Source organism: Biomphalaria glabrata, chromosome 17, assembly GCF_947242115.1.
Source record: "Biomphalaria glabrata chromosome 17, xgBioGlab47.1, whole genome shotgun sequence".
In the NCBI taxonomy this organism is placed as follows: domain Eukaryota; kingdom Metazoa; phylum Mollusca; class Gastropoda; family Planorbidae; genus Biomphalaria; species Biomphalaria glabrata.
In genome coordinates, this window is record NC_074727.1 from 18,779,714 (window position 1) to 18,806,052 (window position 26,339).

At 36.0% G+C, this 26,339-nt stretch overlaps 1 protein-coding gene across 1 annotated transcript in view; it reads right to left on the minus strand.

Annotated features, from left to right (window-relative positions):
• The window catches only part of LOC106053131 (uncharacterized), a 62,463-nt gene extending 39,970 nt beyond the window's left edge, over positions 1–22,493 (minus strand). Inside the window, exons 1-6 of the transcript XR_008775558.1 lie at positions 22,222–22,493; positions 18,027–18,064; positions 15,871–16,058; positions 13,858–14,111; positions 12,871–13,063; positions 8,515–10,338 (exon numbers count right to left, since the gene is read on the minus strand). The gene's annotated coding sequence lies outside the window, so the exon portion shown is untranslated. Of the gene's footprint in view, positions 10,339–12,870; positions 13,064–13,857; positions 14,112–15,870; positions 16,059–18,026; positions 18,065–22,221 lie in introns of the transcript that reaches the window.
• Positions 22,494–26,339: the final 3,846 nt, after the last annotated feature.

A 26,339-nucleotide genomic window follows, 5' to 3' on the forward strand; every position in this document is an offset into this window, starting at 1 on the left:
CTAAATAATGAACTTCTAAAATACAATCGATAACCATGCTAGTGTTTCCATCAATAAATGTAGGTCGTTGGCTCTATGTTTTATGTTTCAGGCCAATAATAAACCGAAGAGAAATTTATTTTTTAGGAGGGTCGAGGGGTTAAGGATATGTGACTTCATGAGCTTACCGCAAGGGGTGACACCCAAACTAGTCATGTTATTGGCGTCAATAACATAATGTCACGCAAAAAATACTGCATTCAGCTCTCAAAGTAAACGTGCTCAAATTGAGTTTGAGTTTGGCCACATCGTCACAATTTAGGCCATGTGGTGCCCGCAATCCTTCAAGGATTACTCTCCCTCTAAATCACAAGATCTAAATTCCACACAGTTAATCATTAAAAGCAAGGTCTATTCACTGTTAAAATAGTAAAAATGTATTAATTTAATAAAAACCTGCTGTAAATATTACATGTTCACAATCTCCCAGCCCTATCACAAATCAAACCTTCGCAATCAATCCTATCTCCCTGACAAAGCCCAGTACCTTCCCAGGGTCAACATTATCGAACAGTGTTTATAAGTTGTGCGCTCTAAAAAATGTCCCCCTAATACCTTGGTATCTGGGGCAATCAATGAGGATATGTTCCACGGTGAGGCAAGAGTCAAAGTACTCACCAAGTGGGAGCTCCTCTCTCTCTCTTCAGCACAAAGTAGTGCTTGATGTATGTGTGGCCAATCCTAAGTCTTGACATGGTCGTGCTTCAACGCCTTGACAGACCCTTAGATGTGTGGCCGCCACCAGACATCCGCCACAATCTGTCTGAGTTTGTTGTGGGTCTCAGCCTCCCACCGATCCTGCCACTCTCGATTGGTGGCAGAGGCAATACTCTGTCTCAGGTCCGAGCAGGGGATTTGGGTTCCTGACACCGCTTGATTTAGGGCTCTCTTTGCTTCTCTGTCTGCCGTTTCGTTTCCCTTTATGCCCACATGGGAGGGGACCCAGATGAAGGTGACATCTCTATGGTCAGCTGTTATTTGGTCCAAAAGCTTTAGGCTCTTGTGTACCAATGGAATGTCAGTCTTCATCCGCCCCAAAGCTTGCAATGCAGATTTGGAGTCGGAGCATATGAGAAAATTTCTTCTGTCTGATGCTTTTTATGGCCATGAGTGCAAGTGATATTGCATGTAACTTGGTCGTAAAGATGGAGCAGCCATCTAGGAGCAGGTACACGCGACCTTTCCATCCATTTTGGATCCGTCAGTGTAAATGGTGCCACAATCTCGTAACTTTCCTGTAGTTCCTTAAAGTGGACTTGTAGTATTCTTGGGTCTGAATTATTTTTTGAAGTGATAAATTTATTTGGGCTTATTCATCAACCAAGGAGGGTTCTGTGGGATTTCTATTTTAGAAATTTGGTCAATGGGTGGGGTTAAATTTTGGATGGATTCTCTCATTCGAAGGCCCAAACAGCGTGACAGTTTGGGCATTTGAACTGGGCTGTGCAGCCCTTGTCCTCATGACCCTCTCCAGCGCCGATTTGGTGGGATGGGGAAGTTACAATGGCATCAATCCCGCCCCCCACAACCCCACCATAAACTTTCGCATTGGAGGTGGTCAAATTTATTTGTAGAATTCACAGCTTGTTAACGGAATCAATTAAATATCTATATAATCAAAACTTGTTATTGATATTTAACCGATCTTTATATTATGTCGTTCCCCTGTTAGCCCATTGGGTAGGGGAGGCGAATACATGTACTGCCCTTCCCACCTAAACCCTTTAAGAGAGGGGGGGGGGCGGTCCTACTTTTATGGAGATGTCATTGTTTGTGAACAAATATTAGTTGAATTACTATGTCGCTATACTTCTGGTATCTTAGCCGATTCGATGAGGTGGGGGGGATGATTGCTTCTTCTGCCCTCCCCACTCTAGCTCTCTGAATTAGGGGGGGGGGTCCTATTTTTATGGAGAAATTATAGTTTTTTAACAAAATTAGTTGTATGTCTATATAATATAAGCTACATATTGATGTTTTAACCCATTTATAAATTATGTCGCACACACACTTTGATCTCAAATTTCAATGTGTCCATTCTTGCATGTCCAGTTACTGAAATGTATCGACTTGACCCTTAGTGACGGGGTAGGCCCGTCGGGTGCTACAGCCATATCATATCAGATGGTTGGGCATCGTATGCAAATATTCCACAAATTGGCCAAAGGATTTATTTTTTTTATTCAGTTACTGTACACCAACAAAATTGTGTAGACCCTTTGGACCCCGACATTCATACTCAGAACAGAGAACTTGTTGATGCGTGAGAAACGCAAGTTAAAAAGACCATTTGGAACAAGCGGTGCATTGTTTCAGAGTTACTTAGATGAGTTTACAAATCATAGTATTATTATTATATTATTATAGCTTTTATATAGCGCTACTTTCATGCTTATAGCATGCTCAGAGCGCTTTGGTCCAATCTCATTTGTGGACCGTGGGGGGGGGGGCGAGGGGGTATCTAGTAGAGATGGGAATCGAACCCAACTTTTAAAGTTCGGGTTTGGTTCGGTTCGGTCAGATTTAAGTTCGAGTTCGGTTCGGTTCGATGACGAGTATAGTTCGGGTTCGGTTCGGTTCGGTCAGGTCTAAAGTTCGGGTTCGGCTCGGTTCGATGTTATGAAATTATGTAATAGCAAAATTAAGTTATAAGGTTCAATACAATTTATCAGTTAAAACACTTTCATTTTAATCTTTACATAAAACAAATACTTTGCAACATAAAATAGGCCTATGGGCAATACTTTTTCCAAAATAATGTTGCCTACATACATTTTAAGCGTTGTGAAAATTTCTTAATGGAGATAGAAATGAAGATGCGCAGGTTTTCGCTACGGTCGGCAAGTGGTTTAATTCAGGGCGTGACTCGGCGCTATTCTAACCTTTTTCTCTTAGTAAGAAAAGCTAATTTTTTAAAAAGGCTAATATCGATGTGCTTTCTTTCAGAATGCACCATTCATTATAATAAAGAATGTCGAGGGTCATATGAAATCTAATAATAAAGAGGCAGACCTGGCCAATAGAATTATGCAAGGTACATACTAGGTAGGCCTACATATTGCGCACGTACTTCTATAATGGGCGTGATCTTTTTAAACAAATATTCTTCGTGTAAAGACGTCTCTATCGAGGATTTTTTTTTCACACATAAGTCGTCACTATTATAAATTGCAATATACAGAAGAAATTCGACTATTCTGAGACAAAAAAAAATGCAGAAGAATCACACTAGCGGAGATGTTTTAAAATGTTTACTTCAAAACGTTTTGACCCATATTGTGCATACGTGCCTCACAAAAAGCAGTCTACAATTGACAAGGTCTTATTAGAAGATAAAATGACATATCCTACTTAATATATTTTAATTTTTAAACATGTAATTATACTAATTTTCAGATAAGTTACACTGAAAATAAAACATTTTTTTCGACGCCCCCTCTCCTTGTTAGTTGGTCATTGGTTTGTCGCCTACAAACAGCTAGTACAATTGAACCAATAAAGGCGTTTTATATTTTTACCGGTAAGGATAGTATAGAGGGACTTCTTATGGTTCGACAGTTACGCTGGGCAGGGAACGTATTCCGTATGGGAGACGAACGTATGCCAAAGGCAATCTTTTTTTTTTTTTTTGGTGAGCTAAAAGGTGGTCGACGTAACAGAGGCGCCCTACGGAAACGCTTCAAAGACCTGCTTAGGCGTCAACTTTGCTTAGCTGACACAGAAGAGAGCACCTGGCTGCATGCGGCCTCAGAATGAGTCAGTTGGAGTTCACTCCCGAAGGCCGCGGGATACACATTTGAGACCAAAAGAAAATCCGCTGCCGAGGACAAACGCAGACGCGAATAGAAAACTAAATCGACCACCTGCGGACAGTTATGCTTGCACTGGATGAGGCAAAATATGTAGATCACAGCTGGGACTGCGCAGCCAAGGGAAAAACTGCATTCCTCACTAATCTTCGGACTCGAAGACAAGCCTTATAATAATATATAAACTTAATAAACTTAAAAATAAAGTTCTTATGTGAACAACTCTATATAGCCTAACTGTTATTACAATATTCAAATATTTTACTTGAGATAGAGATGTAATATTAATGAAATATACTGATATTTAAACGAAATCTAGTTCACCACAAAACAACGTCTTTACACTTTCATGTCTCAAGATTGTCTGCCGTTTCACATTTGCATTACGCTTATTTCATCATCCTCAATGCATAAACACAAATCAATCGCTTAATCTCTTCTTACCGCCACCAGGAAACACACACACACACACACACATTCTATGACACCCCTTTTGTCAGGAAGTTGCGTCTCCCCATCCCCCTATTACTCGCCATCCCCACCCACGGGGGAGGGCCCAAAGTTTGAGAAACGCTGCAATAAAAATACTGATGATCAATAATGCAAACAGAATAATAGTAAAAATATTCAGGGGCGTAGCTAGGAATTTTTCATCATTTGGGGGCCCGGGAGGGGCTGAACCTCTTTGGGGGCAGCTGCATTTTGAGTAATATTGAATATTTATTGTAAAAAACACTCATTTGGGACCCCCCAATCAAGTGGGGGCCCGGGGGGATTTTACATTTCTCCCCCTCCTCCCCCACCCTTGCCACGCCACTGATAATATTCCAATATGGAATACTTCAAAATTTTGTAAAAATAAATCGCTTAATAGAAGATAATTAAAATTTATTTTAAACTAGAACACAAATGAACTTATTATCTACACTCTCTAATCGGCAAAAAAATAGTCTACTCTTTATTAACAGCCATCTCAAATAAAAGTGACAATATTTTAATGTCAACTTTCTACTTACTAGGAACTAGAGTCTAGATCTAGATCTAATTAGAGGGCGCCTATTCGACTCAAAACCAATATTGCAAACAGCCCGCGAAAATTCAAGGCCAGGGGGGAGTCGGCACGTACGGAAAAACCCATGGGAATCGCAGCGCGCCGCTTTTTTTTTTTCTTTTTAAAGATTTCAAAATACCCCCCCCCCTCCTAAGTTTTCAAAGTATAATGGAATTATTAGGATTTAAATAAAATAAAGCAGTTTCAAAGTTCGGGTTCGGTTCGGTTCGGTCATAAGTGAGGTTCGAGTTCGGTTCGTTCGGTTCGGGTTCGGTTCGTTTCCCATCTCTAGTATCTAGGAGTTGGTTTTCCGTGCTCGGGTGTTGAACCTCGAGCCCCCATCTAGGTAGCCAAGACAAGCCAAGTTCAAGCGCACGCTTCCCACCATGCGCGAAGAAGACATGTTTTCCAGCATGTTTGTAACGATTGGTGATAATTATCCATGATTTGTTTTTGTTCAACTTTAAAAGACTGTCTGACATGTGGGTCTGACATGTCTGACATGTGGGTCGATGTCAGTTATTTTCTCCATCAGTCTCCGTCTTCGGTGGTATCAAATGTAAGGCCGCCTCTTTTTAAAAAGAGTTTTAAATTGCTTAATCTCGTCACGAAATCTCAAAAACCCAAAACTACCAGATTTACAATAAATTTTTACACAATTTAGCTTTATAATTTAGGTGCTCACTAAAAATCTATTCGTTGAAATACGCGTTACAGCCGCAAGCTTTTAATTACTATTTGCCCACAAATCAGACAGAGTTCCGTATATTTAAAGGTAATTGGGAAATAATTAGTTAGAAAATGGGGAGACATGTTATTTAATACAGAAGCTATATTTTGATGTATCTAATTGCACACATCTCCTCTACCGGCTAAACTTTTTTTTTTTAAATAAGTGGGGAGACAAGTTATTTAATGTAATGCCGAAGCTACATTATTAATGTGCCGTAGCAACTAGCATCTGTCTGTTCTTTCGCTATACTGCCGGTAACTCCACCATTGCCTGGTTTCCAGTCCAGAATGAGAAAGGAGGAGGGTCGGCATTAGTTAGTCCTGGTGAATCGTTTAAGAATTATTATGTCCATGTTGTACACATGAAATAGGTGATGCCTTAGATGTGATTGGTGTATGTGAGCATTTTAAGTTATTCAAAATAAGATTAGTAAAAAAAAAGTATTATACCAGGCCCAATGTTAAAAAATAAGCTGAAATGTTAAATTCTAAATCTGGAAAATACTAAAAACAACATCAACAAACTGACTGATAGTGTATTCATTAAGTTAATTCTTCTATCGAATTTCATATTGTTATTTTAATATATGACTTTAATACAATATCGACATCATTATTCTCATATTGTGGGTGATCCGAAAAAATAGCGCCGACAAAATAGCGTGAAATTTCCCGATAAAATAGAGCAGAATTATATATGATTATAGTATATTTTATATGCTGTTGTAATCATTTGTAAATATATATATAAAATGTTTGAAAGTCAAATCACAGCCACATTTCGTGTCATGTTTGAGTAATTACCATATAGCCTACCAAGTATACCATATAGCGGTCTAAAACTAAATCTTCAATTATTACTTAAAATCATATTGCAAGTCTGTATCTTATTTATTATTATTAAATATTTATTATTAGTATAAGTTTAAACTACGAAAACCTGTACTTTATCATAATTGTGTCATCTATGCCTGTGGTCTAAATCTAAATGATGAGTTTTCAGTTTGACTATATTAACTATTATGGTAAAATTGCAAAAAATCTAGATCTACAATACAAATTACAAAGATAGAACCTGATAAAATTTTAGAATGTATTCTAATTCAAAAAGAGAACTATAAAAAGAATTTGAGATTTAGCAGTCTTAACTAGATTATCTAGAGAGAGAGAGAGAGAAAGTTAGAGAGAGACTTTAGGACTAAAATCTAGATATACTCTAGATTATTTTCTTAACCTAATCTAGATACTAAAATCTAGATTCAGCCTAGATCTACTATAGTTACTCTGCTACTCTACTTGTAAAGTTAGTTAAGTTCCCCTTTCAGACCTTGCGATATAGATGATGGTCATCTGTTTTTTGTGGCCCACGATTAAGGAGGATGTCTCTAAGTCTAGATCTTGAGTTAGAATTAGATCTAAGTCATTCTAAGTCTGTAACATATTGGTATTATATGTACATTTGCACACTAGCGCGTCAGTGCAACACCGCTTGTGTTTACGTAATAAATAGAGTTCCTAATATGTATTCCCTCTTAAACACTAGTTTGTTATTTGTGTTATACGAATATTCTACAAAGTCTATATATAAGTCTAGATCTAGATATAGTATATTGATATAGAATCTACTATATCTAGACTAGGGTACGTACATAGATCTATGTAGATCTGACCTCTATTTATTGTAATGTAGATTCAGATTGTTGTCAAGTGTAGGCCAAATGAGGATGTGTGAAAACTGCGCTGTAAAAAGTAGTAGTTTTTTTTTAAAACTTACAATTGAAACGAAGTTCGTATCAAAATTCTTTTTAAAAATAACTTTTGAATCAGTATTCTAATCCATGAGTTAGTTAATAAATGGAAAATCTTTTTTATATTGATCCATTGATACTTTTTCAACCTTAGGTGCATTTTTTTTTTACCAATGCGCGAATCTATGAATGAAGATTGATTTATTAATGAAGAAGCTTGTGAACTTTTTAATAAGACTTACTTCCCTTGAAGTTTTTCATCGAAAAATGGTGTATTGTTTTTAAAAAATCTGCTTGCATATATAATTTAAAAAATTAGATGGTTTAATTTTTATAAAAGAAAAAAATGTAGCCATTGAATCAGAACTTTGAATGATCTAAAATATCATTATGTCCGATTTTCATTTTCTCTTCTAGTTTCTGAGATCTTAACTGGGACGAACAAACCACACAAAACTAATAGCATCTTTTCCCCTTTCGAAGGCCGCTAAAAAAACTTAATGGAACGTGGACTTTATTTAATGAGTTTGTTAATTAATGGTAAAAATGTTCAATTATAGTTGTTTTTTTTTGTGTGACCTTACATGCTCATTTGATTTGCATCACAGTGCGACCAAATATATTTATGAATGGAGCAATAAAAATTGTTAAAATCTATGACAAGATTTAACCTTGATCTAGTAAAGTGTATTGAGTCTATAGAATCAAGATTTTTTTAAAAAAGATTACAATCCGGGAGAGGGGCATTTAGCACATGCTACGGTCTCCTTTGTGATCTAACAAACATCTAGGCCAAGTTTGAATAAGATTTATCAAACGGTTTTGATTTTTATATAGAACAAAAAATACACTGTATATTCAATTTAATGATAAGATGGCTAGGGTCTTCCCACCCTTACCCGAAAGTATTTAATCCACTTGTATCATACACCAACCCATGGGCATAGCCAGGATTTTTTTTCGGGGAGGGTTTGGGGGGGGGATTCCCCCCCGACCCCCCCCCCCCCCCCGGGCGGAAAATAATTATATGTATATATATATATGTGTGTGTGTGTGTGTGTACATAATTAATCTTTATTACATTCTGACCCTTTCGGAAGACGCTTATTGTTTATTGTAGACTCCCCGCCCTTGCTAGCAAGGGGGTCTGGGGGAGTTCGCAGCACTCCCCCAGCGCGGGGCGAAGCCCCGCTGCCGAGCAGTATTTCTGGTATTGAAAGCCAACAAAATGCATATTCTGAGGTATCGACAGTGCATTATCTTGCTATTAAAAAGTTTTATTTCAAAAACCTAATGTGCTATTCTTACTGACTTAGACCCTCTCGCGCCGTTCGGCGCATTTTCCGGCAGGCTGTTTCCGCAACTCTTATTTTGCGTAATTCATTTTGTGTGAGAACATGTCCCGCAAAACCTCATGCGACGCTCTGTCACAACCTTACTAAGGATTCGACTCCCAGTTCCGCATATGATTTCTTTGATATAGACCCGATCTCTATGACTGACTCCTAAAATCTGTCTTAGCCATCTTTGTTGAGACAAATTTAATGATTTTCAATTTCGGCAGAAGACTATTCACACTTTATTAATGGAGCCCAAGCCAATGGTAGAAATCTGTAACCTTTCTTGACTACGCTCTTGTAATTACATGCCTGTATTTCGCTTTAGATTTTATATCGAAAAGGAAAGTTTTTTCGTCAAATCATCTGTTGAGGGGTTTTAAACTAAGAAATCTCTGGAGTTTTTTTGTTTTGTTTTTAATTCGAAACCCCATTTAGCTACGATCTTAGAATTTGGTGACTGTAGTTTGCTTTAAAATAATATTGAAGAGAGAGGTTTTCAACTCTAAACGCTCTGTAGGGGAATTTTAAACTCAAAACCATCTGGAGGGGTTTTAAACTTTAAAGAAAAAGCCATCTGGAGGAGGTGGATTTAAACTCAAAACCCCTTTGTCTACGCTCATAGATTTTATAGTGTGTAATTTGCTTTTTTTTTATATTGAAGAGGTACTTTTTAGCTTCAAACCCCAACTGGAGGGGGGGGGGGTTTAAACTCAAAACCCTTTTGGCTACGCTCATAGAATTTTGAGTGTGTAATTTGCTTTTTTTATATTGAAGATCGGGTTTATCGTAAATTTTGGAGGGGGTTTTAAAATCAAAATCTTCCTCAACTGTGCTGTTGGAATTTGGGGATTGTTGTTTGCATTTTTTTTTTGTTTTATAGAAGAGGGGGATTTAACTGCACAAACCTCTGGTAGGGGGTTGAAAATTCAAAACCCCCTGTAGGGGGTTTTAAACTCAAAGCCCCCTGGTAGAGGGATTTGTATCTCAAAACCCCCTGGTAGAGGGTTTTTAACTCAAAACTGCCTCGGCTGTGCTGTGGTAAGTGATGATTTAGTATTAAAATCTCACCTAAAATAAACAAAATGAAAGCAAAAATCAGTCACTTAATTCCGTCCCCCCCCCCTGAGGGGGGGATTTCATTTCGGGGGGGGGTTGAACCCCAAGAACCCCCCCCCTGGCTACGCCCATGCACCAACCACAATGTGATCATATGATGATGAACAGTGGGCCGATTTAATTATAACGATGTTATTACTAAATAACAAGAAAGATTGACCTGAAAGGGAAAGAATTTTTTTTTAGAACAGTAGACGGCTAAAAGTAAGTGGTTATGTTAACAGCAGACAACCAGATTCTCATGCAAGTTGTAAAGTCGTGTTAGCTTTTCTCAATTCTGCCGCCTCTTTGCAGACGTACGCTAGACAGAAATATTGGATATCTGAACCGTGCAGTTGGAACTGGCCATCTGAACATCTGTACGTTTGAATCTCTATCTCCTGATCTTTGATCATCTGTGGTGAGTACATGGAACCGATCACTTGCTGGTCCGTGCTGGCCATATTGTCCTTTAACAAAGCTTGGTAGGACCTTTTGTAAGCGTGGATGAATTTCCGTATGACCTGAAAGTTAAATATAGATAAAAGTTGTCGCTTAATGAGTATCTATTTTTTTTTTAATCAAGTTCGAACAAACAAAAAATTCAAGGACAAGCTGAAGAAGACAGAAAGAGACAGAGAGTGAAGTAGATAAAAAAATAATTCAAGGACAAACTGAAGAGGACAGAAAGAGATAGAGAGTGAAAAAGATAAAAAAAAAATTCAAGGGCAAACTGAAGAAAACAGAAAGAGTGAAATAGATTTTAAAATATTTCAAGGACAAACTGAAGAAGACAGAAAGAGACAGAGAGTGAAATATATTTTAAAAAGTTCAAGGACAAACTGAAGAGGTCAGAAAGAGACAGAGAGTGAAATATATTTTAAAAAGTTCAAGGACAAACTGAAGAGGTCTGAAAGAGACAGAGAGTGAAATATATTTTAAAAAGTTCAAGGACAAACTGAAGAGGTCAGAAAGAGACAGAGAGTGAAATATATTTTAAAAGTTCAAGGACAAACTAAAGAGGTCAGAAAGAGACAGAGACGGAAATAGATTTAAAAAAAACGTAGAAACAAAAAAAAAACATAAAGAAAATACAAAAAAAAGTGATCACAAATCATCATCATTGATATTTCTTTATCTCGTGTGATATGACAAGGTAGTGTTATGAAAACAGCGAAACACATTTTTTTCCTCCTTTATTTCTAGAAACAAGTCAATTTTCAAAGTCGCATTGAATACACCCGCACAAGAAACCGACATCTCCAGAGTAATCTGTCAAAGTCAGAGAGGAATCACTAACTACAAGACAGTTAAGCTCATCACATTTTTAGAGGCCCCCGAAAGGGGAAAAGACGCTATTAGTTTTTGTGTAGAATGTCTGTCCGTCCGTCCGGTTTAGATCTCGTAAACTAGAAAAGATAGTGAAAATTCGACATAATATTTTAGACCATTCAAAGTTCTGATGCAACGGCTACTTTCTTCTTTTCCGAAAGCGAAAAATCTCATTTTTTAAATCACTTTTGCAAGCAGTTTTTTCATAAAAAATTACACTACTTTTACAACTATTCACTATTAATAGTAACAAAAATTTAAAGCTTTTTATTATTTTGAACATGACTATGTAAAGAGTTGTAGATTTTGTGTCAAAAATTATTTTTTTACATTTGTATTGTGAAGTTATGTTAGTTCTGTTATACTAAGTTCTATATTTACAAAAAAAAAATTTCAATATTTTTTTAAAGAGAAAAAAATCTATTTAGTATGCATATAAGTTGGACATAATTTGAAAGAACAATTAATAAGTAGTTTCTCATATTATCGCGTGAAATTGTAGTACCCAAATATACCATAGCTCACTTAACCAAAGGAATTATTTTTTTTGGGAAATGTTTTATTTTTGAGGAATAAGAGACTGGCCCTTTACAAAACAATTAGATCAATTCGATATTCATTATAAGTCACCAGTTAGGCCAGGTTCACATCTAACTTCACATTCACTTTCACCTATCCTTTGGGCTGCTGCATCGCTGGGGCACCACACAAGATCTGTTTCCTTTTTTCTCCATTCTTCTCTGTCATTTGTCTTTGATAGAATTTCATTCTGATAATTTTGAAACCTGCCTTTTTACCTGCCTGGGTGGACCACTTCGGGGGCCGATTTTCAGTTTGTGTTTCCACACAAACTGTCTTTGTAACCTTGTTTAAAGATAGTTTGTAGGCCGATTGTGAAAATAATCACTTCTTTAGCGATGAAAACAATAAACCGACTTCATGACACAAAAGGACAATCTAATAAATTACTTAGAAGTGTGTGTATTCAACTCGACTTCTTGATGTAAGCATAACGAAATTAAGGCAGATGTATTGGCTGTACAGGCTGAAGATTATCTGATGAAATCTCGAGCTGGACTATCTTAATTGAATAAAATAAACTTGAATAATGTGAAGTTAAGGGAATGGGAGACAAGTTAGAAACATAATGGCGCAGTGGGACTCTGCGTAACCATGCGAAATAATGCATTTTGGACTTGAAGACAACCTTTATTATTATCATTAAAAAACTAGCATGAGACCGTGGAGAATGGTGTGTTTTTACTGATGCTCTATGTTCCATGAGGAACAAAAAAAATGATGATAATAATAATAATTATTATTATCATCATCATATTTTTTTTGGAACATAGAGTATCAGTAAAAACACGCCATTCTCCACGGTCTCTTGCTAGTTTTTTAATGGCTTCCCAGCTCTTTTCTGTCCTCGCAGCTTCATCTAGTATACTATGTCGCCATGTTCTTTTTGGTCTTTCCCTACGTCTTGTTCCCTGGGGGGTTCCACTCTAAGGCCTGCCTAGCTCTGTTGTTGGTATCTTTTCTAAGGGTGTGACCAATGCATCTCCACTTCCTCTCTAAGATCTGCACCTCTATATTTCTGTCGACTCATCTCCCACAGTTTTCTACTTTGTCGTACGAGAGTATTTTTAGGATATTTCTCAGGCATCTGTTGATGAAGGTTATATTATTAGACCCTAAGAAATATAGAACACAAACAAACTCACCTTTTGTTCTGCAAGTACATAACCTCCAGCCACCCAGACATGGTTGTTCTTGATATAATCCCATGGCGATAAGTTTTTGTGAAAGTCTCGACCTCCAACCTCAGTGAAAGCAACTTTTTTATCATCAAAGTTGAAAGGAACTTCTAGAGTAAAAGTATCATTTTTGGGTCTGAAAGTTTCTTGTAACAAGGTTCTGTGAACAGAAAGTAATATATTTTAATTAAAACTTACAAATTAATTGAAAAAATAAAAATAGTACGATCAAGGTTCTGTCAATTAAAAATACAATGTAACTTCCAACAAAAATAGAATTTTTATAAGTATTTGAGTTTCTGTTCAGAAACATGTTTTCTTGTTTTGAAACTAAAAAAAAGTGTTTTTAAATTTAGGAAGTCATAAGGAGGTGGGATGTCAGCACCGTTTTGGGAAGGACATTTTGGAGTGAAAAAGAAGGCGTAGGGATGCTTTCCTGTCCTTAGAGTGGCGCCTTTAATGGCAGCATCAGTAGACTGGAATATCTAGATTCTTAAGACGAAGAATGTAATTGGATACAGTGAGCTACCCCAAAGATGCTTGAACATAAGTAAAGTTAAGTTCTCCTTTCAGACCTTGTGGTCTATAGATTCCGTTTCTGTGGCCTACGGTTATCGAGAATGGCATCTGGCCAGCACCCTACATTTCCCCAACTTATGTTGGGTGGACTCAGAGAGCGCCCGAAGATCCCGAAATGAAAAATCACAATCTTCACAAGGATTCAAACCCCGGACCCCGGTTCGGAAGCCAAAGCACCTTACCTCTCGGCCACCGCGCTGAAACATGATTGTTTTAAAACTTTGGAATGGAGACTCAACAAAGATACCCGGGCTAGTCCGGAAAGGCCATCATTTGTGGCTCCATCCAAGATCATTTTTAGTTTAGTTTTTAATGAAAATGTATCGTTCTAGCTTTCTTCATTTCCTTGAAGATATACATACACATAGCCCATACCTGAAGAACCATTGTCCAGCCAAGCAATATATTTGGTGTTTACGTGACCCAGGTCCATGGCCATCTGCAGCACATCGTACTTGGCGTTCATGGTGAGGGAGTAATTGGCATTGACCGTGTTGGGGTGATGCTTGGGGTAGTCGGGCTTTGAATAAATCTGATTGACTATGTCGTAGTCTTTGAAAGAGACAAGATCAGATTGGTTGACTCTGATCAGCACAGTTCTTTCCGGAGGAAGATGGGATCGAATCTGTCTACAAAAATAAAGCAACAAATAAACCTATTTTTTTAACGAGCGTGTCTTTTTTTTAGAGGTAAATTAAAATTTTCAATTAAAATTTAAACAAACTTTTAGAGTATTTAGGCATACCATGGTTACGGACCACTTCATTTATCTGGGAAGTAGAGTTAGTAAAGAAGGCGGAGCTGGTGATGATATACTAATTCGGATCAATATAGCTAGGTTTGTCCTTTCAACTTTTCAAGAAATCTGGGCGCTCTAAGGTACTATCTCAGTATAACAAGATACGAATCTATAATACAAACGTTAAGTTGGTCATTCTATACGGTCCAGAAACATCGAGAGTCACTAAAACAAATTTGGAAAAGCTCCTGACCTTTGTTAATCGATGCCTACGCCGGATATTAGGAATTAGGTTGCAAGAAAAGATAACTACTGTCAATTTGTGGGAAAGAACTAGACAAAAGTCCATAGCCCAAGACATTAAAAAGAGAAGTTGGAGCTGGATAGGACACACCCTGCGAAAACCAGCTATCAATGTTGCAAGGCAGGCACTTTATTGGAATCCGCAAAAAATGAGAAAAGTGGGCATACCCAAGCAAACCTGGAAGAGGTCAGTCATCAGTGAAGCTGAGGATACTAGAATGACATGGGAGCAGATGAAGAAAGCTGCTCAGAATCGAGTTCGGTGAAGTGTGGTTGCGGCCCTATGGTCCCCTGTGCACTGGATTAAGTCAAGTAAGTGATGGTTACTGACTAATTAACAAAGTTCTGTGATTGTGTTTACGTTGAATTAGAACAGTGTTTTCTGAAACTATCATTAGTGACGTCACCCCCCTCCCTAAAAAAAAATTGCGTCTCCTTAATCGGAAAGGGCCTAGGAGGAGTCATGTTTCTCTTCTAATATGGCTCGTGTCAGAGCCCCTGGCTTCAAGTGTTTTCCTGCTTTGTGTTTCTCTTATGCATCCTTCTGACGTCAACAACGCAGGTCAAATAAACGCTGGTCAAAAAAAGTAAAATAATGAAGGAGTTGGACTGATTGATGCTGGTGTAAGTGTAAAATAAAATAAAATAATCCAAGGGGAGTTAATTGGTTTAAAATATTGGTTTTCATACACTTAAAGAAGCAAAATATATTTTTGTAAATCATTTTTCAAATAACAAAGCCTATCTAAGGTAAAGATTTCCGCACAATAATATAGAAGTTGTTTCCATTATTAAATATAAAAAAAGTAATTTACTAATTGTTTATTTTAAAAGTTGATTCATGTTTTGTTAGGTACAATGGAAGCTTAAGGTTCTAACATGATCCGAGAATAGGAGTTCGAAAATAACCTGTTCAATTATGCACACACCCGAACCTACCCATATTTAGCCATATCTGTTAATACAGAATGATTACTTTCCCTTGTCAGTATCAAACAAAATAATTAATAACTGGTAAATAATTGAGTAGTGGGCTTTTAAATTGATTTCTGTCTTGTCTACGCAAATAAATAAGTGTGCAAAGCTTTAACTTAATCCTATAATAGGTGTGGGAGAAATAACGTGTTATATTTTTTTTTACCAGACGGACAAACAGAGTGAGTTGATATTAGCTTTATGAAAAAAAAAAGATCTACTGGATATATTAGGTTTTAAAGGGTTAACAAACTTACATAAAGTAATGTGTAAACATACTTCCTTAAAGTAATGGGTAATTGTACTTTTCAGTAATAAATTAATGTACATAGTAATGAAATACTTACTTGAGTTAATGTTTAAAAACTTACTTGAAGTAGCTGTATGTATCGTCATCAGTCAGGAAGGCCACGAGTTTGTTGGATAACCAACTAAACGTCTGCATCCATTTTCTATATCTGTCATTGTCGAAAAAATCTCCCGCACCCCCCTTCTGAAACTTACCCAGGGGAACATACAATGTTACTATTGTCACTTCGTAAGGTTTGGGTTCGATTCTCTGAGAATGAAATAAAATGGAACTGTATTGAATGTATATTCAACAGACGCACTTGGTGTCAAAACCGGTCTTGATAAACGAACCTACACCGCTTACCCTAACTATTAAAGGTTTTTCTCTTGGAGAAACTGTTTTTTAGAATTTTGTCTGGCTATAGATTTGACCCAATAGCCTCTATCTTACAACTTATGTGGACCAAAGTATGGACTCTACTTCTTAAAGAAATATATAGGCTTTACGTTGTAGTGTGTGTGTGTGTGTGAAATGTCTTGGCATGTATAAGGGAATAAAGCATACACATGCCAGGTATACAATTGAACGGGAAAATTGAAAATGTAATTGATGAATTTGGAAAATAGAAAGAAATGTGGTTTGGCCAAGGTTTCCTACTTTAGAAATTAACGAATGTATCTAATTTCGGACTAGTATTCCCTCATAAATATAAAAAAAAAGAAATGTTCCCTTAATTCTATATCGTTGTGATGTAACGAAACCTTCCACAAGCTAAGTAAAAGTTGGCCTTGTGCAAGGGACATAACATTGAACATTGTTTCCTTTTCTTAATTTAGAATGCGACTAGACTCACTTCACTTACTGAAATAGTACTGTAATAACTCTAAGGAAGGCAACTCAACGAGGGCAGGTGTTTATATGCAGGACATCTCGAACAGATAATAACAATATCTGCCATCTCTCTAAATTTCCCTCTCCTATACATAGACTCTCAACTTGAAGTGAACGGCGGAATGGCTTAGAGCGTCCCCCTCTTCCCAGACTCACATAGTTTTGGCCCGTAAATTATTTTATCTGACACTGTCTGACTTTCCTTCGGCTTCTCAATTCAATATCAAACTATTTAATAGGCTCTATTTTGTTTCTCGCCCACCCCGAAACGTATTAAACAGAAATCCTCTCGCTCAAAATGAACACACACACACACACTTTTATTAGGCCACAGTTATTTGTGTTCTCGAGAAAAACAAATGTTGATATGGTTTTGTTAGTTAACTTTAGAAAGTGCCCAAAATAGTGAGTTACGGTCCAAAGAATTATTAATTTGATTGTTTTTATAGCAAATGTGCCCATTCAGGCGTTTTTTAAAATATTATTTATTTATTTTTTTTTATTTTTTTTTTTTGCTATTTAGGAAAAAGAAGAAAATATGCTTTTTGTGCTATAGAAAATTAGTATTTAAGCTTTTTATGTAGACTGCGGCCAGTTAGATGCTATACTGAACATGAAATACAAAGGTTTAATAGAGAGCTTTTCGCTCTGACTGCAAACATATCAAAACCGTTTGTTTGTAAAATGTTTCACATGTTTCGGATGTTTCTTCAAGGCTGAAGATAATCTAATTCGTAGTTCAAGCCTCCCGCAGGACGACAGGGCATTGCAGCGGTCAGGGTTTGAACCCGGGACCATAAACAAGTCCGAACGACAGTCCAACGTTTATACCGCACGACCAGGCAGCGAATGAGTGAATCAGGGAATGAGTGAGTCAGTGAATGGGTGAATCAAAGAATGAGTGAATCAGTGACTGAGTAAATCAATGAATGAGTGAATCAGTGAATCAGTGAATGAGTGAATGAGTGATATTTCGCAAATATATTAAAGATTTTCATACATGCGGAAAAACTATTTGAAGAGATAGCATTCTGGTAAATCCGGCGGACACTTTCTCCACTGTTGAAGACTAGTTTCTAACCTCTTCCGTTTTTTACTATTTAAAACACAAAATAATTTCAATGCAACGAAAGCATTAAACTTTCACTCTATAACGTACAACTTATTGCAAATAACTAAGTTTAATACACAAGATTCTATGCAGAGAAAAATAAATTATGCCATGCATTGAGATAGTGTTAAAATTAAAATGTTCATTTCTGTTATATTTCGTTGGGAACAGTGAGGCTCAGGTCAGTGTCCTTGACATTGTCTAGTTTATCGTGAAAATCTCCAGAAACTGACTTGGATTTCATTCATACTTTTCTCAACAATAGAGATACCTGCAGAAAAAAACAACAACAAATATAAACCTTTAAAATACAAGCATTTTGTCTGATTTGGAAACCACTGCGCAGTTCATCTCAGGTATTGGTCTAGTCATCTGAACACTCCAACAGTTCATCTCATGTATTGGTCTAGTCATCTGAACACTCCAACAGTTCATCTCATGTATTGGTCTAGTCATCTGAACACTCCAACAGTTCATCTCATGTATTGGTCTAGTCATCTGAACACTCCAACAGTTCATCTCATGTATTGGTCTAGTCATCTGAACACTCCAACAGTTCATCTCATGTATTGGTCTAGTCATCTGAACACTCCAACAGTTCATCTCATGTATTGGTCTAGTCATCTGAACACTCCAACAGTTCATCTCATGTATTGGTCTAGTCATCTAGTCAAAATTACCATAGTTTACCAGAGACCCAGCCCCAAACATCGTAATACGTCAGCACTAAGATAAAATGGCCCGGTGTCGCGAGCTGTCAGCTCTAGCCCTCACAGCAGCAACCTTCTCAAACTTCCAGTACCTCTTAATTATCTGCTTCCTCTCTTCAAAACTCAAACGCAGGTCCGCCATGTTGCAATTACTGATGCTGAAGTCCACCAGTTTGAACACTACTGACATTAATCACATTTATTTTTCTAATTGGACATTAAGCTTACCATGTCCAGAAATTTAGCCTTGTAGAACGGGAAATAAATTGTCTATGACAGTTCAAAGTGTATACATTTTTTGACGCACCCTGTGTATATATATATATATATATTAGTTTAACTAAAAAAAAAAATTAAGGCCATTGTTTAACTAGAAAAAAAGTTTAGTTAAAATCGTAGTTTAATTAGTTTTTTTAGTTACTAACTAAAAAGTTTAATTAAAATTTGTAAAACTTTTCAACATGTGGTCAGGGTTGAAATGCCCATCCCTGTTTTCTGGTCATGTGATATCAATAACTTTGATTATAAAAAAAAAACAACAACTATTTATTTAGTCAGTCTGCATTTGAAGAGGGTAAAGTGAGATGCTGGTAGAAGCTATGGGAGTAAATATTTGCACGTGAAAGTAGCAGTATTATAAAATGTTAAACATTTTATGCCAAAAGCTTCTATGCAATATTATGAATGGGGTTGTGAGCCACATAGTGGTGTAATTTCTGTATAAAGTGGGAATCTGATTAGTGGGTTAGGTCAATATTTAGTGGTTTTGATCAATTCATTTGCGCAAACAATATTTTGTTTAACTGCAAGAACATTAATTAAGACTTATTTTTGAGATCTAAGTCTAAATCAACAGCTGGGCTTATATAGATCTAAAGGCATTAGGATAAACAACTCTAGAAAAAAAAATCTTAATCCACACCCTCTCTGACCATTAAGTAAATAGACTGTATCCAAATGGTTTAAACAACCTGGTCAGCTAGACATACACATGTAGGCCTAGTGTACTGTACGTGTGTAGTCGATGATACTACAAGACTACCCTGCATTTTTTTCTTTACGCGTTATGCAATAGTGTTTGCTTAATGTGGAGTGGTTAGATAAGAAAATAACACACTCCCTACCCAGAAAGTAATAGACGGTGTGTCCGACTGATTGTAACAATCTGGCCAGATAGACGTACACGTGTAGGCCTACTTAGTGTACTGAGTGTGCACAGTGCAGTCCATAATGACAAGACCATGCACCCTGGTTTTTTTCTCTTGCGCGTTTAACGGCATGGTTAGTCAAACATGTATTTTACACAATAAATTAGTTATCGAGGTCCAATGTTTTTAAAACTCTAACGATTTCGTTACTATTTCCTTGGTTATTAGATCTAAATTTGAAATTCTAAATCTATGTTATTTGATAAGATTTTAAACTTTACCGGTATAAGCAAGATTTTCCGTTATATAATAAGTTAATATAATTGTTTTTTAAAAAGGGTACACCATTCTTTTCTAAAGGTTTTAATTCAAGGCAAAAATACAAGCACACATATTTATTTAGACATTTTTATTTTATTTTATTGTGTATTAACGTTTATGTAAGAAACATATTCTTTATTACTGATTTTTTTATAGATAAATATTACTAGAATGTTAAAAGAATAAGATCGAACCGTAAGGCATACAGTCGGATGATTATATCTATATAGGTCTAGTTCAAACCTCCCCCCCCCCCAAAAAAAAAAGTTATGAGCAGTTTGTTATAGTTTAATTAACTTTCTTTAGTTTAATTTAATTATCTTTTGAAATTCATGATAAACTAATAGTTTAACTACTTTATTTTAGTTGACAACTAGTTTTAGTTTAACTTTTAAAAGTTAGTTTAGTTCCCATCACTATATATAGCTCCTCCTTCGTTGTCGAAGATGAGCACATTTCTCATTTCCTATGGACTCAAAGATGACTGTAAAGTCCAATCCTCACTTTGAGATGAACATGGGAGATGAGAATGTGGCTTGCGCGATGAAAATTTATTAAAGTGAAGGAGATTTACGCTGTATCAGCCTCACTCTCTCGCCCCTTGCCAGCTGGATCCAGTGGCAGAACAGAGTCCAGACAACTGGAGCTGGTTTGGGGTGCAGTGGATGACCAGCGTGCTCTACATGTCCCACAGTGCTCCAAAACGTTCCACGGCGTTTGCTAGGTGACGCCTGATGGCCCTGGTAGTCTAAATCAACTTGAGCGCCATGCAGCCGCAACTAGACTTCACATGCTGGCGGTGGTAAGAGACCATTGTTTCACCAGTAAGTTACGCGAGGAGGCGGGGCTGAAGCTAGTCTCACAAAACAGGCATACGAAGTACGAATATTTTTTGTAGGTTGTTTTTTAACATCTTTTGCTTCTTTCGTAGACCACTTCCTTTTATGAATATGAACAATTCAGGAATTATAGGAAAGCCGACTCGCATAGGGGCTCAGTATCTGATATGTTTAAAGCTTTAAAGACTGTAAGGGGTTACATCCGATACTGACCTTTTTAGCCTTTTTAAAAAACAATATATATTTTTATTTTCAACATTCGTTCAGCGGAGACACCAACAAAACGAAGGGTAACTTCCCAACTAAACAATTCAATTTTATTTAAAAAAAAAAAGAAAAAAAATCAATTTCATTATACGAAGGCCTATATACACTGACAATGTCTTTGTGAAAGCCTGTAGCTTTAAGTTGTTTAACAGTTGAAATTAAGCACAATTCACACTGCAAGTAGAAAAAGAATATGCATACCTTGTGTAACATTCAGAAGTACGAAAAATAGAATTGGATTCAATGCCATTAAACGTCTTACAACGTTTTTACACTTTTGTGTATTAAAATTCAAAAATTAAAATTTTTGAATCGCTTATCTTGTAAAAAAAAAAAAAGCGACTTTATAATAAAACTGTGCATGTATTTTTACAAAGCTTATATCAACTCTCTCGGTATGTCTGTCTGTCTGGTAAAAGGTTTGTACATGTTTTTTCTCCCATCACCCATTTTCACGGATAGCTCTAATAGTTTGTTCATGGATAGCTCTAATAGTTTGTTCATGGATAGCTCCAATAGTTTGTTCATGGATAGCTCCAATAGTTTGTTCATGGATAGCTCTAATAGTTTGTTCATGGATAGCTCCAATAGTTTGTTCATGGATAGCCCTAATAGTTTGTTCATGGATAGCTCCAATAGTTTGTTCATGGATAGCTCTAATAGTTTGTTCACGGATAGCTCTAATAGTTTGTTAACAAATAGCTGTAATAGTTTGTTCATGGATAGCTCTAATAGTTTGTTCATGGATAGCTCCAATAGTTTGTTCATGGATAGCCCTAATAGTTTGTTCATGGATAGCTCTAATAGTTTGATCATGGATAGCTCCAATAGTTTGTTCATGGATAGCTTTAATAGTTTGTTCATGGATAGCTCTAATAGTTTGTTCATGGATAGCTCTAATAATTTGTTCACGGATAGCTCTTAGTGTTTATTCATGGATATCTCTAATAGTTTGTTCATGGATAGCTCTAATAGTTTGTTCATGGATAGCTGTAATAATTTGTTCACGTATAGCTCTAATTGTTTGTTCATGGATAGCTCTAATAATTTGTTCACGGATAGCTCTAATAGTTTGCTCACGGATAGCTCTAATAGTTTGTTGTTTTTTAAAACATTTTTTCCTACGTTACTTAAATCACTTACCGCTTTTTAAATATTTAATGTAGATAATACACATAAAAATAAATAGAGTTGAAACAGCAGCCATAATATTTCTTTTCCTGTAAACAAACATCTCTCGTGATTTAACTCTAACACAATAAAGATTTAGGAATTAAAAATGCAACTGTTGGCTTTGTTTATTTTTTGTTATAGCGGTATCTGTATCCAACTGTCAATGTACGAATCAATAGCTTTGTAAAACAGAATTCACCCCACCATTTCCCAAAAATTTCTTTTTAGAACACTACAACCACTTACTATAATTATTTTTTTATTAATCTTTTCACGCTTTTCTCTCCCCCTCTCTCTCTCTCTTATCTGAATAACAAAAAATTCACCTGACACTTTTTTATTTAGTTCTTTATTTATAGATTTATAAAATCTGAAAGAACATTTGCACCCGTTAAACAACAGTTACATCAGATCTGAACGAAATGGGCGGCTCCTCTCCATTAAGGCTATAACAGAAAGGTTGAAAGACTCCATAAATTTCACGATGAGTCAATATGTCGTTCATTGTCATTTGTCATCACCGAGAAGTAAATATGAGCCTAAAATAAATAGCACAGTTTGTGTGTGTGTGTGTGTGATTTACTATCTCCTGTCATGCAAAAGTTGTGTGTGTGTTTGCTTCAACATTGTTTTTGTTATAGAAGTATGTCGAACTGCATTTCCATTCGTATGGACCAATAAAATAGCAACATTATTATTATTATTATAGCTTTTATTTAGCGCTAATTTCATGCTTATAGCATGTTCAGAGTGCTATGGTCCAATCTCATTTGCGGACCAGATGGAGTATCTGGGAATAGGTTTTCCGTGCTGCCTTTAGGCGCTCAGTAAATACAACTCTGCTCGAGTCGGATGTCGAACCTCGACCCCACTTTATAGGTAGCCAAGACAAGCCAAGTACATGTACTTTGCCTCTTGACAAAGCTTCACACTATTTTAAGCGGCCCCTTAAGGGGAAAAGCCGCTATTGGGTTTGTGCAAAATGTCCGTCTGTCCGTCTGTCACACTCAGATCTCAAAAACTAGAAGAGAAATGAAAAATATTTTTTTCACCATGCAATGCAGCTTGAAAAGATAAGGTGCAACGGCTACTTTTGGTTTTCTAAATGCAAACCGTTTAATTTATAAAATTAATTATGCAATTATTATTAATTTTACTTTGTATGTAAATATTATGCAAATTTTTTAAAATGGACTATTTATGCAGCGACTTTCGTGCTGTAGCGTAACAAGTAGAGGCAAAACATGGTACTATTTAGTTTCCTCAAAAATTTAAAAATAATCAGATTTTATTTATTTTTTGTTTAGTGACCACATCAGGATAAAAGACGCTTATTTTTGTGCGTTTTGTTTGCCGGTTGGTCTGTCTGTCACGTTTAGATAAAAAACAATAACTCAAAAAGCTATTGAAAATCTGATTTAACCTTTAATGTTCCTTCCGAAACATCTCACAAGTACATATAATAGATTGTTCCGGATGTTTTTGTGAAACAAATATCAATGCCAATGTTTGTTTCCGCTTCTAACTTAATATGACATTAATTGATTATATTAATTTCCATGCTTCAACGTTGCAAAAACACATGATCAATAATATGTTGCTCTGTTTTTTTTTAATGTAAATAGCATACAAATGCTAAATGAAATCTCTATACGGACTTATATTTCATTAACTATAAAGTTGTTCCGGATATAAATAAATTATGTCAAATCATTGTTTGAAATCGCATATTTGATTAATATTACACTTATATTCTTTAACAATACGTAACTATAGTTTATTTATCGATATTAAATTAATACGCATTTTCAACTTTAAACAAATGTGTATCAAATGACTTCATTTTTTCAAAATATCGACAAAAGGTTATTCAGGATTTTAAAATAAGAAATTACTAGAAATGATTATTAAAAATCACTTTTTTAGACTTTACAGTTAATTTTCTTGCCGAAACATAACAAAAGTTGTTTAATCGGTAAAGAATGTTCCGGATTTTGTTTTGAAAAAGAAATCGACCTACATTACTTTGATTTTCTTACTAATCGTGGCCAAAAATGTTCCGAATTTTATATGAAAAATCTACTAACGCCAAATAACTGTTTGAAATCCCTCTTCTAATAAATAAAACAGATAATCTTCTTCTCATTTACGAAAATTGGTTGTTCCGGATTTTTTTATGAAAATTGTTTAATCTTTATTTAAGTAAAATCGCACTTCTCTCTAAAACTGCATTAAATTTTCTGGCTAAAACGTCAGAAAATCTAATTATCGTTAATACGATATTTCTATTCTTAAAGAAAACAACTTCCTAACACCAATGTATGGTTTCAAAATCTCTCCACAAGGCTATGGTACATCTAATTTTCATACGAGACCATCCCAAAAATTTTCGTATTTAAAAAAAGTGTTAATAGCTACATTTAGATCTAATCTAGATTTTTTACACTAGATCTAGATTTTTTTTACACTAGAGCTAGATTTTAAAAATTATATTTAGATTTATATTCTAATTAAAATCATTGTAGATTCTAGATCTAGAATTTCTATGTCTAGTTTAGAATGTTTTTGTTTTACATGTTTCGAATGATCCTTCAGAGTCCAAACATCCCGCAGGACGACTGGGATGGGCACGGGCAGGGTTTGAACCTAGGGGATCATCGATAAATCCAAACGACAGTCCAGCGCGCAAACCGCACGAACAGGCAACCATGATTTAGACTAGATCAAGATCTATAATTTCAATTTCTAGACTTAAAGTGTAGATTTTTTATTTCCAAATGTCTAGATCAATATTGCAATGTTATTCTACTATTTTTAAATTTAATAGGCCAATTGCATTCAGTCTATTAATAGATTATCTAGGCTTTTTTTTTTTTACATAAATCTTATCTAATTACATCTACATTATTCTATATTTATATTATAAGAGTGCTAAATCAGAACTTAAATTTAGGTAGATCTACATCCTCATTCTAGTTCCATTAAAATGAATATGCCAATAGCTCTGTTGGTAACTGTGCTGGGACATCGTGCAGACGTTGCCGAAGTACAAGCTTCATGCCTTGTTCTTTTCTTTTTTTTTAATTACAAAGCAATGCCACAAGATTATCTAAAATCGCTCGTCTGACATATTGTACATATCCGGTAGTTGTCATGCTGTAATGTGTAATATATCTATTTATCAATAATAGGCTATTAATTTGTTTTTAAGTTAACAGCGAAGCTTGAACGGGCAGTTAGCGCGCAGGACTGATTATCTCGACGGTCCCGGTTTCATACCCTGCTCGCTTCCATCCCCCGTTGTCCAGCGGGAGATTTGGATAAGGAAGTAAATAATCTTTAACTTTGAAGGAACATCCAAAGCATGTCAAACATTTTACAAAAAAAAAAAAAAGATTTAACAAGCCAAATGAATCTCTGAAACATTTTTACCTTTGACAATCAAAACAAAATCACGTCTTGAATACTCCTTGCGAATAGGAGGATCCGACAGGAATCCGACTCTGACGGGGGCCGCCTATGAGTTTGTGCGAAGAGTTCTTTCAAAATACGAATGTCTGCTTTTACATCCTTCATGAATATTCTATATTAATCTCTATTGATCCTGGTTGTCACAGGCCTCAATCTGCCTCAAGTCAGTGTAGATTTTTTTACTTGTAAACATTGCGTAAAGATCATTCGTTGAGCCCGGCTATAGTAAGGGCTTCCGCACAAAAGAGGGTCATCCACCAAATAGGATAAATAAATATTCGAATTACGACGGGTCAGAAACTTTTTTTTTTTCGCATTTAAGTGACAAGACTTAAAATCTTACGTCAGTACCAGTGACGTCACTAGGGAAGCCCCGGGGGGGGGTGCGGTCCACATCGGGTGGCACCCGTATGGGGGGTGTCGTGAATTTGTTTGTTTATTTCCATTGTCTCCCCTAATGTTTGTTTACATTTGTGTTTTCATGTGAGCTTGTGTACTACTGACCATATTCCATGTCTTGACCTTTCCTATGTGTATAGCTACTTTCGTCATTCAGTGAAATAAAGCTTGAGATGTTAACACGTTGTTGTTTTTTGTTACATTAAAGTACGACATGG